General features: G+C 45.0%; 1 long non-coding RNA gene across 1 annotated transcript in view; it reads right to left on the bottom strand.

Annotated features, from left to right (window-relative positions):
- The window catches only part of LOC142295072 (uncharacterized), an 82,984-nt gene extending 72,315 nt beyond the window's left edge, over nucleotides 1-10,669 (bottom strand). Inside the window, exon 1 of the long non-coding RNA XR_012751354.1 lies at nucleotides 10,634-10,669. This is a non-coding gene — a long non-coding RNA (uncharacterized LOC142295072). The remainder of the gene's footprint in view (nucleotides 1-10,633) is intronic.
- Nucleotides 10,670-14,263: the final 3,594 nt, after the last annotated feature.

Genomic DNA, 14,263 nt, shown 5'->3' with positions numbered 1-14,263 from the left:
TGGCTGCACAGACGCTGGCGCTGTTTTCAGGACCTGTCACCTTAACTCTGACCCTGCCGGTTTGAGCCCTTAAAAGGACTGCTATAAAGTGCTCTCCCTATGCTGTCTAACGCTGTGTATGCAGCGCATACAGCTGTATCAGCGATAGGACTCAAGACGGAGCTGCGACAGTGATGTCTGACACCAAAGACGCAGAAGGCAGATAATGGCGTCCGTGAAGAAAATGTCCGGTTTTATAATGCAGGGACATGTGACATGCAGATCCTATCACACATGCCGTTGCTTCTCTGGCTCAAAGTCCACTTAGCTGTGTGTGTGTCTGTGATTGGCTGACATGCTGGCCCGCCCCACAAGACGCGCGCGCTTAGGGAAGGAAGACAAGAAAAAAAAAAAAAAAAATGGCGATCGCCATTATAGAAACAGCAGTGATCTGAAGGCGCTGTTCACGCACACTATACACTGAAATGTGATAATAGTTTGATTCACAGAGTGACTTACACTATTACAGCAGAAACCAAGCTATGATTTAGCTGTTTTTTGGCTGCTAGAACCGTTCTCGAACGTTTCTAGAACTATCGAGCTTTTGCAAAAAGCTCGAGTTCTAGTTCGATCTAGAACATGCCCCAAAATCACTCGAGCCTAGAACTGGAGAACCACGAACCACGAACCGCGCTCAACTCTAATAATGATATATCTAGCATGACATATACTGTATATATTTTTTTTCCTTCTATGTAACAGAAAACCTTTATTGCAAGGTCCCTTTACAGTCTACACCGTACTCCAGAACTCTGCTTTCTTGACTTTGTTATTTGTTTTTGTTTTTTCAGAAGGAGAGGTAATAGAATACTGTATGTACCTAACCTTAATTGTTGGGTTTTTGATGGAGTTGTGCATAAAATCATATTTGTCAACTTTTTAGTGCAAGCTATGATCTCTTTTAGAAGACACGGTCATTCCCCAGCCTCTAATAAAGCAATTAGACACCAGGACTCCTTCTGACGATGAAGAATCAAAATCATGCAGAAAAACATAGCACTGGTTTCCAATAGGTTCCAGAGAGATATCCTTGGGGTCATGGATGGTTGCCAATTCCTCCAAGTTTCTGACCGTACAGGAACATAGTCTGATCATACCACATCTCCTGGGCGGGGAGGATGCAAAAGAGGATGCAAAAAATTATTATTTCAAGATCTCTTGATTAAAATAAACTTTGTTCATGGTTAAACGCCTTAAACCACTGATTGGCTGCAAGGGTCATGTGGCATAATATCATGCAAAACCTCGGAGATCAGGCGCTGATGATGCTGGAACAATGCAGACTCTGGAGGTAAGGTAAGTGTCAATATTTTATATCGGGGATATATAGTAAATGCTTAGAGATTGTCTGATCAATGGACAATCCATTTATGAGACATTCAAGTAAATATGAAAACCATATGAACATATGTGCCGCCCTTGCAGCGGATCGAACAGCTCGAATCCGGTGGTGGTGATTGCTCGTGGCTCGAGGGTCTCCGGACCCAGGGGGCTTAAGGGCCACACTCAAATCAAAAGGGGAATATTTACAGTGGATTTGGTATAGTTCGTGACGCCACCCGTGGTGTGCGGTAATTGGGAGTACCGCCGCTCCTGTTGGGAGTACCTGGGGTGATGGAGTGGGGCAGCTAGATAATGTTACCCTCCACGGGTAGGAGTAGTCCCCGGGACTCTGGATGGTGATGCGGGGACGCAGTACAGGGGTCAGTCGGGTACTCACTCAGCAATGAAGCAGACGCTGACAACAGGGTGAACCAAGTCTCTGACTGCCGTTGCCTCTCGAGGGGAGCTCGTCCAGGTCCCGTCCCCTGCAGCACTGCCTGGTGGTCCGTAACCTGCCTCCTGGCACAAAAGTTTAGATTGTCCATTGTGGCCCTGTAGCTTGGAGCTGTCCGGGCCCAACTCTTCACTATGGCTAAGTGAAGGAGCCTGCTCTCAGGAGCTCACGCTTGGGATTTCAGTGGGCCGCTTGCTAGGAAAGCCCTATCCCCCCTCGTTGCGCTAGTGTTCCCGATCTCTGAGCTGGTGGGAACAGTCCATAAAGGCCCTGTCCTCCGCAGGTTAATTGCCGGGTCGCCCGAAGCTTCTCCCCGACCAAGGGTCTGTGTACCCCAATGTGCCTTCGGTCCCAGACCGGTGATAGGACCAGGCTGACGACCGTCCTCCTCGACGAGTTCCAGGCACCTATCCCCAATCCTCCCCTGGGAGCTCCAACTCCCAGCTTCCTCAGAGCTCCTCACAGCTCGGGGGGTACTCCAGACTGACTTAACACCTCCCACTCCTCCTCCCACTACTGCCTGACCCCTAGGTAGGCGGCCCTATTCCTGCTTAAGCAGTCCACTGGTGTGCCTGACAGGTGTGGTGCAAAGTTTATCTAGGATTTGTAAATGCTGGTGGAGGCAGTACTGCAGGTTAGAGACCCAGAACCATGGTGGATTGAATACTGCACGGGGAGGGCAGTTTGTGCAATACCCTGTGACAACCTGAATAGTCCAGGGGTGTCACACATACTGTATAATAAATTTTACATATTATATATATATATATATATATATATATATATATATATATATATATATATATATATATATATTATACATACATACACGTACACATTTATCTATCTGTCTGTTATGGTGGAGCCTGTCTGTAATCTAATGGCTGCAGGAGCATGAGGGGGCACAGCAAGAGGTAGTTGAAGTTCTTGGAAGTAGCAATTGAAAGAATAGGAACAATTCGATAAGGAGTGGTAACAGTCTGTGTGAAACAATTCAATGGAGCTGGAGACTGGCACTAGACTGAATACTAAACACAATACTCAAGCAATGAGTGAAAGTTCCATGAAGCTTTAGGTAGTCTCAAACAGGAAACATGATGGCTTCCACAAGTTCAATATTGGTCATCTTACTTAAAGGGTGATTGCAGAAATGCATAACAGCCTCCAGGAGTAAGGAGTGGAAATGCTTCACAATTTAAAGTGAATAATAGCAGCCATTAGTGGTCAATCCGCAGAAGTACAACAGCATAGTGACATTACTGCCCCTTTCAACAGTGGCCTCTGGACCATGCTTGACTTGGTTTATACAGATATCTTTGGTGAAACTTTTTAAGCAGTTGATAAGCATTGATATTTCTACAGGTTCCCAAGAATTATCCACAGGGCTATACTCTTGCCAATTAATTAAGTAGTATAAACTGTTTCTGAATATCCTGGAGTCCAAGACCTTTTCAAAAGTATAATGTTCTTGTCCATTCAATTCAATAAGATCAGGTTAGGAGGAGATAGGCAATGCCTTGGAAAAGGATTTGAAATAAAATGTCTTCAGTAGAGAGACATGGAACACTGGATGTCTCTTGTCCTGGAAAAACGCAAGGCTATACAGAGTTAACATGTTCAATGATCTTGAAATACATTTTTAGCCCAGTTTTGGTAAAAGTATATGAAGGTTCAAACTTTTTATGGAAAGCCACACTCTATCTCCAACTTGCAAGGTGGGAGATCTATGTGATGTGTCTGCTGCTTGCTTATGTTTCCCCTGGGAAATTCTTAACTTGTCTTTTATCTATTACAGATTCTGTTGAAGAGATTGTACTCTATCAGTGACTGCAGAAATAGGCATTTTCTTGGCAAAATTAAGAAAATTGCTTGGTTGTAGGGGCAATCTAGATTATTGGTGCAACCTGTGCAGCCGCACTAGGACCCAAGAGGCAAAGGAGTAAATTTCTACCTCCAAAGTGTGTGCAATTGTGCATTATAATAAGCTATTGGACTGCAAAGGGCCTATATAGTGTTCATGCACAGGGGCCCTTTTCTGTCTCTGTCCACCAGTTCTTGGACACCAAAGGCCGCTTTACATACTAGGGAGAATCGTTGGGGTCACGGAATTCGTGACGCACATCCGGCCTCGTTAGCGACGTCGTTGCGAGTGAAACGCAAGAACGACCGTTAACGATCAAAATTACTCACCTTATCGTTGACGCGTCGTTCCTTTCCCGAATATCGTTGCTGTCACAGGACGCAGGTTGTTCGTCATTCCTGCGGCAGCACACATCGGTATGTGTGACACCGCAGGAACGAGGAGCTACATCGTACCTGCGGCCCCCGGCAATGAGGAAGGAAGGAGGTGGGCGGGATATTCCGCCCGCTCATCTCTGCCACCTCCGCTTCTATTGGACAGCTGCCGTGTGACGTCGCTGTGACGCCGCACGAACCGCCCCCTTAGAAAGGAGGTGGTTCGCCGGCCACAGCGATGTCGCAGGGAAGGTAAGTCCGTGTGAAGGGTGTATGCGATGTTGTGCGCCACAGGCAGCGATTTGCCCGTGACGCACAATCGACGGGAGCGGGAAAACTCTCTAGCGATATCGATATCACAGCGTGTAAGGTAGCCTTAACCCAAATTTGCGAAGAATGGTGTCTGCTTGGTCGAAGCATTTTGAGATTTGTATGAAAACTCTGCAACAGGAAGCAAATCAACCCAAGTATCCTGAAGATGGCGAATATAGCATCGGACATATTGCTCAAAGGTTTGGTCAGGTTGGGTATGGATTGAAGGGGAGAAGCTGACATCAATTTTTAATGCTGCACAAATATATATAAAGTATATATATATATATATATATATATATATATATATATATATATATATACATATATTGAACATAAATCTAAACGCAACACCTTTTGTTTTTGCTCTCATTCTTCATGAGCTGAACTCAAAGATTTAAGGTTCCGTTCACATTGCGTTTTTCCCTACGTCCACAGGTCCCGTCGGAGGATCTGTCCGAACCGCCCCTCCCCCACTCTGAAAAGCATGTTACGGACGCATGCACCCGGCAGTGCCATTCACTGTAATGGAGCGCACTGCGTTAGCGTGTGCCCTGTTTTGTGCTATTTTTGCAGATCCTCCGACGGGACCTGTGGACGTAGGGAAAAACGAAATGTCAAAGGAGCCTAAGACTTTTTCTATTTACATGAAAGTCTTTTTTCGCTTAAATATTGTTCACAAATCTGTCTAAATCTGTGTTAGTGAGCACTTCTCCTTTGCTAGGATAATCCATCCACCTCACAGGTGGGGCATATCAAGATGCTGATTATACAGCATGATTATTACACAGGTGTGCCTTTTACTGGCCACAATAAAAGGCCACTCTAAAATGTGCAGTTTTATCACACAGCACAATGCCACAGATGTCACAAGTTTTGTGCAATTGGCATGCTGACTGCAGGAATGTCCACCAGAGCTGTTGCCCATGAATTGAATTCTCATTTTATATCGTAAGCAGTCTCCAAAGGCGTTTCAGAGAATTTGGCAGTACATCCAACTGGTCTCACAACTGCAGATCACGTGTAACCAGCCTAGGACCTCCACATCCAGCATCTTTACCTCTAAGATTGTCTAGGACCAACCACCTGGACACCTACTGTATCAATCACTATACATAACGAAAGAATTTCTGCACAAATTTTCAGAAACTGTCTCAGGGAAGCTCATCTGCTGCTCGTTGTCCTCATCGGGGTCTCAACCTGACTTCAAGTAGTCATCATAACTGACCTGAGTGGGCAAATGCTCACTGTCTCGAATGTGTCACAGCCTGTCATGGAGATATCACGGCTGGCTGACAATCCAGTGTCAGCGAGTGCTAGATCACAGAGATTGGCGGCACGTGTTGTTATTTGACAGTTTCATGTTTCTGCAACCAGTGGACTCTATGACCCTGAAGAACTGTCCGTTTTTCCATTTAGTTGCTATCCTCTGACTTCCTCTATTACCCTCACCCTGGAGTGGTGTGGGTGGGTTTATTCCTGATGTATGTAAAGCGCTGCGGAATATGTTAGCGCTATATAAAAATAAAGATTTTATATATATATATATAGTTTGTGCCTTGCTATGGTTTGCAGTAGTCATCTCCTGTTGCTCTAGAGACTTCTGTGGTTTCTGCTCCTCAAAAAAGTGTTGGACCTTTATTATCTACCAGGGCTCAGGTGATTGCAGCCGTGTTTCCATTGTACTGTTTCCTTGTGTCTTCCATTAGTGTTTGTGGTGCTGACTAGCGCTCATACCCTCCATCATTACTTATGGCCATTTTGATAGGGGAAGACAGGGCCCCAAGTATCCAGCTTAGCAATAGATGTAGAACCTGTATAGGGTTTGTGAGGGTAGTGAGGGTGTGCTGCAGGTTGTTGTCAAGGGTCACCAATTCCCCATTTCCTCTAGCAAAAAGGCATTCCTTCCCCTTTCCTTGGGGTTGTCCTATACAACTGGTATAGCCTTTATCCTCTGCCATGACACTCACATCCGATGGTGTCTGGCAAATTGGAGAAGTGTTCTCTTCATGGATGATTCCTAGTTTTCACTGTACAAGGCAGATGGCAGACTGGCAAACGGTGGTCACATCAGATGCTGACTGGTTTTCTGACCTCCCTGGAACCCACCAAGACTGTAAAACTGCACATAATAGAGTGACCTTGTATTGTGGCCAACCTAAGGCACTCCTATACCATAATTATGCAATCTAATTAGCATTTTGATATGTTGCACCTGTGAGGTGGATGGATTATCTCGGCAAAGGAGAATTGCTCACTAAGGGACATTTCACACATCCGGCATTTTGCCGGATTGCCGGACCCGGCACACTCCAGTACAGTGTTAACACTGTACAATGGCATCGCGGAAAGCTCCGGTCACATGCTCTGGTCACATGACAGCATGTGACTGGAGGTTGCTGCGATGCCATTGTACTGTATAACACTGTACTGGAGTGCGCCGGATCTGGCAATCCAGCGAAATGCCGGATGTGAGAAACGGGCCTAACATAGATTTAGCTAAATTTATGAACAATATTTGAGAGAGCCTCTTTTGTAAGTAGGAAAAGTCTTATATCTTTAAGTTCAGCTCATGAAAAATGAGAGCAAAAATAAAAGTGGTGCGTTTATGGTTTTGTTCAATAAAATATATACTAGCTGTAGTAGCCGGGCGTTGCCCAGGATAGTAACTGTCTCTCTATCTCTCTCCCAGTCTCTGTCTCTGTGTCGCTGTCTGTCTGTCTCTTTCCTTGTCTGTCTATGTCTAATGTCTCTGTCTGACTATTTCTATTTCTATCTGTACTTGTATCAGTCTGTCTGTCTCCATCTCTGTGTCTGTCTGTCTCTCTCTATCTCTGTGTCTGTCTCTATGTGTGTTTCTATCTGTCTCTTTCCACGTCTGTCTCTTTTCCATCTGTCTTGGTCTGTCTCTTTCCAGGTCTGTCTCTTTCCAGGTCTGTCTCTTTGGCCCTCTGTCTCTTTGCCCGTCTGTTTCTTTGTCCGTCTGTTTCTTTGTCCGTCTGTCTCTTTGTCCGTCTGTCTCTTTCCAGGTCTGTCTCTTTCCAGGTCTGTCTCTTTCCAGGTCTGTCTCTGTCCAGGTCTGTCTCTTTCCAAGTCTGTCTCTTTGGCCCTCTGTCTCTTTGCCCGTCTGTTTCTTTGTCCGTCTGTCTCTTTGCCCGTCTGTCTCTTTGCCCGGCTGTCTCTTTGCCTGGCTGTCTCTTTCCCCATCTGTCTCTGTCTGTGTCTGTGTCTGTCTGTCTTTTTCTGTCTCTCGATCCATCTCTCCACTGACATCATATAACCTCATGCATAAGCGTCAACTAACAGTTTATTTTGTTGCTATAGCAAGCACTGACAGTTGCTATTAATAACCTATAGCTCCCACCTCCATTCAGTTTAATGGCGGCAGGATTTTAGAGACTAACTGTAAAGCACGGGTTTACATTTTTCTGTCAAAACATAGTCTACGACGCTCCCTGGGTCACATGAGGCGTCTGTGCAAAATTTCGTGATTGTAAATGCGACGGTACGGATTCCTCTAGTGGACATACATACATACATACATACATGCACACATACATACATACATACATACATACACTGAGCTTTATATATTAGATTATATATATATATATATATATATATATATATATATATTAGATATTATATATATATATATATATATATATATATATATATATATATATATATAAAATGTAAAAATCTATGCTAACATACTGCAGATTAAGATAGAATTGATCGGTAAGGTCAAGTGTTACCCATAACTGTCGGCAGGGATTTGAAAATATGTGAAGAGCAGAATATTTTCCATGTAAGTGTCACTTACTTATTAAAAATATTACACCTTTAATCAATTTAATGAAAGCTAATGTCACCAGCTGATGAAAGGAGCCAGTCAGAGCACGCTGGATGCATTTAGTGTCACATCACTTGTTAACTAGATCAGCACAGAGCTTCATTCTGCGTCTGCCAGCAGCTTTCACAGATGTATTTTGTTACACCAGAATCCTGTTTACAGGTTGTTTCCAGGACAAACATCTCTTGGCAAAATCTTCAGAAATATTGGTATGGGCCATTCTGCATACTCCTGAGCTACTGCTGCAGCCAAGATGACATGTCTATTTCTACCATCTTCATTCAGTTTCTACGTTCCCTGGATCCATGCTATGTTTAGAACACACTTTACAGGAAATGTTTTATTTTTAGATAATTGCAATTTGATGAGATTCATTCAAATATTGTTAACTAAAAACATAGTTAGATATAAAAGCCTAGGCCAAAAGAACGAGCACAGTATCAAAAACATTTTCCAGCTATAAAAGGATGTTCTCCTCTTCTGTTTTCAGGAGCTTCTGATTGTCTGCTTTGCTGGGAAGAATGCACTCCACAAGATTGACAGTTCGAACCAGCAGCATGGTTGCTTCTTTGGTCAAACGTGTGTGCTCCCCATGTTGATAGTAAAGACAGATTTGCATATGCTGCATGTGTGACGCCACTGACTCTATCAGGGTGTCACAGGGGACTACACTCCTTTCTCTTATGGTGCAGAACTCATCCTCCATGGTTCTGGTATCCTAACTACTGGTATTGCTTCCATCAGCACTCAAATCCTAACCACACCTCACACCACACCCTGTCAAGCACACCAGTGGGTGGTCTAGCTGGAAAAGAGCCACGCGCCTAGGGGTCAGGCAGACTGGTGGGAGGGACATAGTCAGTTCAGCAGTAGCTCCCAAAGAGTGAGGAGCTGGGAGTAGCAGCTCCCTAGAGTCGAGTAGTAGCCCTCAAAGAGTGAGGAGCTGAGGGAGTTGTAGCTCCCTGTGTGACTTTGGTTGGGTCGCAGACGGTGGTCTGGGGCCGGAGGAGTCGGAGACCTGGTCACAGTGTATTGGAGAAGGGTGCTCAGACTTCGTTTTGGAGAACGGTCGGCACTGGAAAGTCCAGTAACTGGACCGGTACCGAGCACGGCGGGGTACAGGACCCTAGATCAAGGAGTAGCTTCACGCAACCTGGTAATTCACCTGTGGAGGATAGTCTCTTTATGAACTCTCCCCAAGAGCTCAAAGATCGAAGGGACCAACACAATGAGGGGGATAGGGCTTTCCAGCTTATGCGGCCCACTGAAATCCCAAGTGTCAGCCATCGAGAGCACAGCTCCCCTATTTAAATATAGGGAGCGGGACCCTGACCGCTTCAGGCCGAGGAGTCACTCAGAAACAGCTATCTACATGTGCATGGAGGCAGGCTCCGGACCACTAAGCAATACCAGCGGGGACGGATTCCCGGACAAGCTTCCCAGAATGGCAGCAGCACCCAGAGACTTGGTTTACTTCTGTGTCAGAGTCTGCTTAATGGTTGCACCAACGTCTACACCACCTGAGTGAGTACACTGCCCACCCTGCGTCCTGCCTGCCCACATAGCCTGCACAACACTATTTGCCACCTATATCCTAAGAGTCCCGGGGTCTCCCTTACCGGTGGAGAGATCACCATCTGGCTGCCCCACTCCATCTCCCCTGGGCACTACCATCGGCAGCACTCCCCTTACCGCGAACCACGGGTGGTGTCACAAACTATCCCTTGTAAATAGCCCCCTTTTACATTTGAAGTGGCCGCAAGCCCCGGGTCTGGAGAACTCAAGCCATGGCAACCCCGGATCCAAGCAGTTCGTCTGCTCCAGGGGCGGCACACCTCTAGGAAGCAAGGGGGACTGAGGGTGGTCAGATCTGGCTAGCTTCAAAGTGCCATTAAGTAGGTCTTTAATCATAAAGCCTTCAAGCAGCAGGATCTAAGAAACAAGGTGTATGCTCTAAAATAATAAAATACCCCTGTTCTTCAGGATGCAGAGGATTTTTAATAAGGAGTAAGTTTTCAATTTTACCTATTTAAGAACTGCAGACAAACCCTTTAACCTCTTCCCATGACAGACAACTTTTTATTTGAGCTTTGTCATTTAATTCCGTTATTCAAGAGTCAGAACTTTCTAGTTTGTTTTTGATATAGATTAATATGAGTACTATCGTTCTTTGTTAACCCTTTAACAACCGCGGACCATAACATTACGTCCTAAGGCATATAGGTGTAATCACCTGCAGCTGCTGTGGGCAGCCAACGGCGATCCGCGCACATGTCAGCTGATTTAAAGAGTAGACATGTATGCCTCACAGGCACGGGTGGATCCGCAATCCACTCGCACCTGTTAAATCTTAAATTGTGCTGCCAAAATGTAACAGACCCATTTAAATGCCCGTTGTGATAATCTTTACTCACCCGACTCCATCAGCGATGCCGTGACGTGATCACTGACAGTCTTGGTTGCCATGGTAGCAAAGGGTTATGTGATGACTCCTGTAGCTTACATGACTCACCTCCTGTTTCACCTGGCCAAGTGCTGCCTGTAACAAGAGGTGAGTATTTATGGTGATCACAGCTGTGTAGCTATACACCTATGTAGATATTGCATTAAAAACAGACGTTTGCAGCTAGAACAGTCATTAACCACATTAACAATGTATAGATTGTATTTCTGTTTAATTTAATGTTAGTTTCATTGAAAAAAAAATGTGCTTTCGTTTCAAAAATAAGGAAATATCTAAGTGACCCTAAACTTTTGAACTATAGTGTATGTGGTCACTACTGCAGAGTAGTGGACCACCCCTTTAAATATGGATGGCCCCTATCACTAAGGTCCTACGTCTTTCTGTGCCAAACCAGGCCTTATATGAAAGGGAAGTGAAAGGAAACCAGGCACACCCCACAATTAAAATACTGTTTGGGAACTAAGGGTAGATAAGTGTGCTGTCCTTGCAGGAGGCCATATGCACCAAATTATACTACAAAAAAACTAAGGCCCACAAACCTTTAGTATTAAATTAATTTATGGGTGCACAAATATGCTATGTGGCCAATATGCAAACATTTACAAACACAATATTTCTTTTTTACAGGGAATAATATAAAAATATATCCTCAACCCTATAAGACCAAGGACACGTCCATCATCACATAGATAGACAGGAACAGTTTGTGCTTAAAAATGTTAAATCACAAAGGTATGATGTACTAAACTGCTAGAAGAAAGTGTTAAAACTTTGACAGGTCCCCATATCGAAAAGAAAAGCAAAGTAAAAATATAATTGATTGGTCGCTAAATGTTTCTAAAAAAAAACAAGTCTGAAAGGCAGGATTAAAGGCTGGAATGTAAACCGAATATGTATCTGCAGCACAGAAGTGACAGCTGCGGACATTGCTATATTACGAAGTGTTAACTTTGCAGGGACCGAGGCCGTGGTGTTGACTGTTGACTGTGAGTTGTGAGAGGATAAGCTTAAAGTAGTTTAGTCATTAGAGGTGTCAGGACTGAATTAGACAGGCTGTCATAGCTTTTATTGTACCCTTATGGCCGTTCTTCAGAGATATTGGAAAATCCTGACTTTTCAAGAGTATAAAAGAATCATTGCATACAAAGGGTCAGGTAGTGCGACTGCAGTGAATGTTAGCTTGATAGATAAATGACAAGAGCATGGATATTGAGAAAAGAACATTTGAGCAATTGGTGGCTGGCTATGTGTTATTTGCAGGCTGTACAACCAGAGCATAATACACCATTTACGTAGAGGTGGAAGGTTTCGTCTGATGAAAAATATCTATACTGCTAGGAATATATCATGCAAGATGGAGCAGTGCACGCGATAAATAGAAAAAACGTTGCTGTATGATAGCCATTGTGCAATGATTCACTCTGTAAGTAAGGGTATGTGCGCACGTTGCTTTTTACCTGCTTTTTACCTGCTTTTTTGCTGCTTTTTCTTCTGCGCTGTTTAATGCCAAAATGGATGTGTTCTTCTATTCAAGCAAAGTCTATGGGAATTTGGGTTTCTTGTTCACACTATGTTGTTCAAAATGCTGCCTTTTTGTGGCAGAACTTTGGTCAAAAACTCAGCTTTTCAAAGAAGCAACATGTCAATTGTTTTTGCCTTTTGGGTTTTGCACTGCAAAGCTGAGTTTTTGACCAAAGTTCTGCCACAAAAAGGCAGCATTTTGAACAACAATAGTGTGAACAAGAAACCCAAATTCCCATAGACTTTGCTTGAATAGAAGAACACATCCATTTTGGCATTAAACAGCGCAGAAGAAAAAGCATCAAAAAAGCAGGTAAAAAGCAGGTAAAAAGCAACGTGCGCACATACCCTAAGCCTGACACAAAATTAATTAGCCCATAAAGGGGTTATTCAGGCATAAAATATTGATTACTTATCCATGGGATAGGTGATCAATATCGGATCAGTAGGAGTCTTACACGTGACATCCAAATCGATTAGTTACTACAACCGAATGTAAACATATTGACCGGAGTTACAAAGTGCAGCTGCATTCACTGTGTAGCTACCGCTGCCGGGTACTGCAGAACAGATTTTATTGAAAAGAATAGGAGCTGTTCTGCAGTACCCGGCATCTGCTGAGACACATTTAAAAAGGAACCCGTTACCAGATTTGCCCCCTATAAACTGCGGCCACCAACAGTAAGCCCTTATATACAGCATTCTAGAATACTGTATATAAGTGCCCAGGCCGATCTGTTTAACATAAAAAACAGCTTTTATTATACTCACCTTCAGGGGGTGGTTCAGTTCGAAGGGCATCACTGGTCTTGGTCCAGCTCCCCTATCTTGTTGCAATCGCCATCCTCCTTCTCTGCTCTATGTGAATGATGCATCTTACATTAGCCACACAAAGGCCTCCATTACGCTCCTGCCTTGGTGAGAGCACATAAAAGTATTGTAGTGCATATGCGTGGGCATTCTTTGACCTTTCTCTGCCCCTATGCATTACAGTACTTTGATCTTCCCTCATCAGGGCAGAGAGAAGTGTGCGTGTGACACGCCCACCAGGGCCGTGGGGCACTCGGAACTGGGCCGATTCTGTTGGGAGGTCATGGCGGCAGGGCCCAAATCCACGACCCTGGCAGTGTCGTTTAAATGAGGGATATTTACAGGGGATAAGTTGACGCCTGTGGTATTCGGCAATGTATGGCCAACGCTGCTGGATGGGGCCACTGGGGCAGATGATGATGCAGCAATGATGGTACAGCTCTCCAAAGGTGGAGCAGGGCCCCAGGGTAACAGTTATAGTCTATGATGGAGGAATTAAGGTTAGGGTGCAGGACCGAAGATGCAGCCAATAACTGGATGACACAGGTATTGTAGTTTCCTTTACCTTTTTATTTGGTAGTGAATGGTGCAGGCCAGGGAAACTAGTTCAGATGGTAACGGAGGTCCAGGCAGCATGGAAGCAATTGGGGATCCACCTTGCCAGGTGGGTTCAGAGGCCATCCTATTGCATTGTCCTGTGTAGGTCCCTGCTGCTTAAAGCTATGCTGCGGCCCTCTTCCTGGTGTTGGTACTGTTTCTCACCCGTATGGCAGGTGGCGCAAGCCTTTTACAGGTGCCGCTCTTCTGGTAGCGACTCCAGGCTCTAGTCTGCTGCTGTGCCATGAGCGTTTTGTGTGGCCAGAAGACATGCAGTCTCCTGCCCTCTGGATTCAGCTGCCGGGCCTTCAATACCCGGACAACCAAGTACTCCGGCGTCCTGTTCTTAGCGCTCTGCTCTGGGGCGAGCTCTGATCCTGCTCCGCTCCCCAGGCTCTTTCTCCAGAGACTGTCTGCTTGATTCTGCTCTGCTCTCCTCTGTTTCTAACCTCTCCCCCAGGGCAGAATGTATAGGAAAGCTCCCCCTAAACCGGGTTCTTGAGCTCCCCCTTGTGGACTGGAGTCAGAAAAGTGTTGACTGCTGGTGCTACCTAGCATGGGGGACGCCCTTCTTGCTTCCAGGCATAACATTACCCCCCTGTGAGGAGGGCAATGCTACTGTGGCAACCGTATCACTGGGGTGCCACACGTG

Source organism: Anomaloglossus baeobatrachus, chromosome 3 (genome assembly GCF_048569485.1).
Source record: "Anomaloglossus baeobatrachus isolate aAnoBae1 chromosome 3, aAnoBae1.hap1, whole genome shotgun sequence".
NCBI lineage: Eukaryota > Metazoa > Chordata > Amphibia > Anura > Aromobatidae > Anomaloglossus > Anomaloglossus baeobatrachus.
Note: the sequence above shows the minus strand (reverse complement) of the source record. Positions and strands in the feature narration are given on the sequence as shown.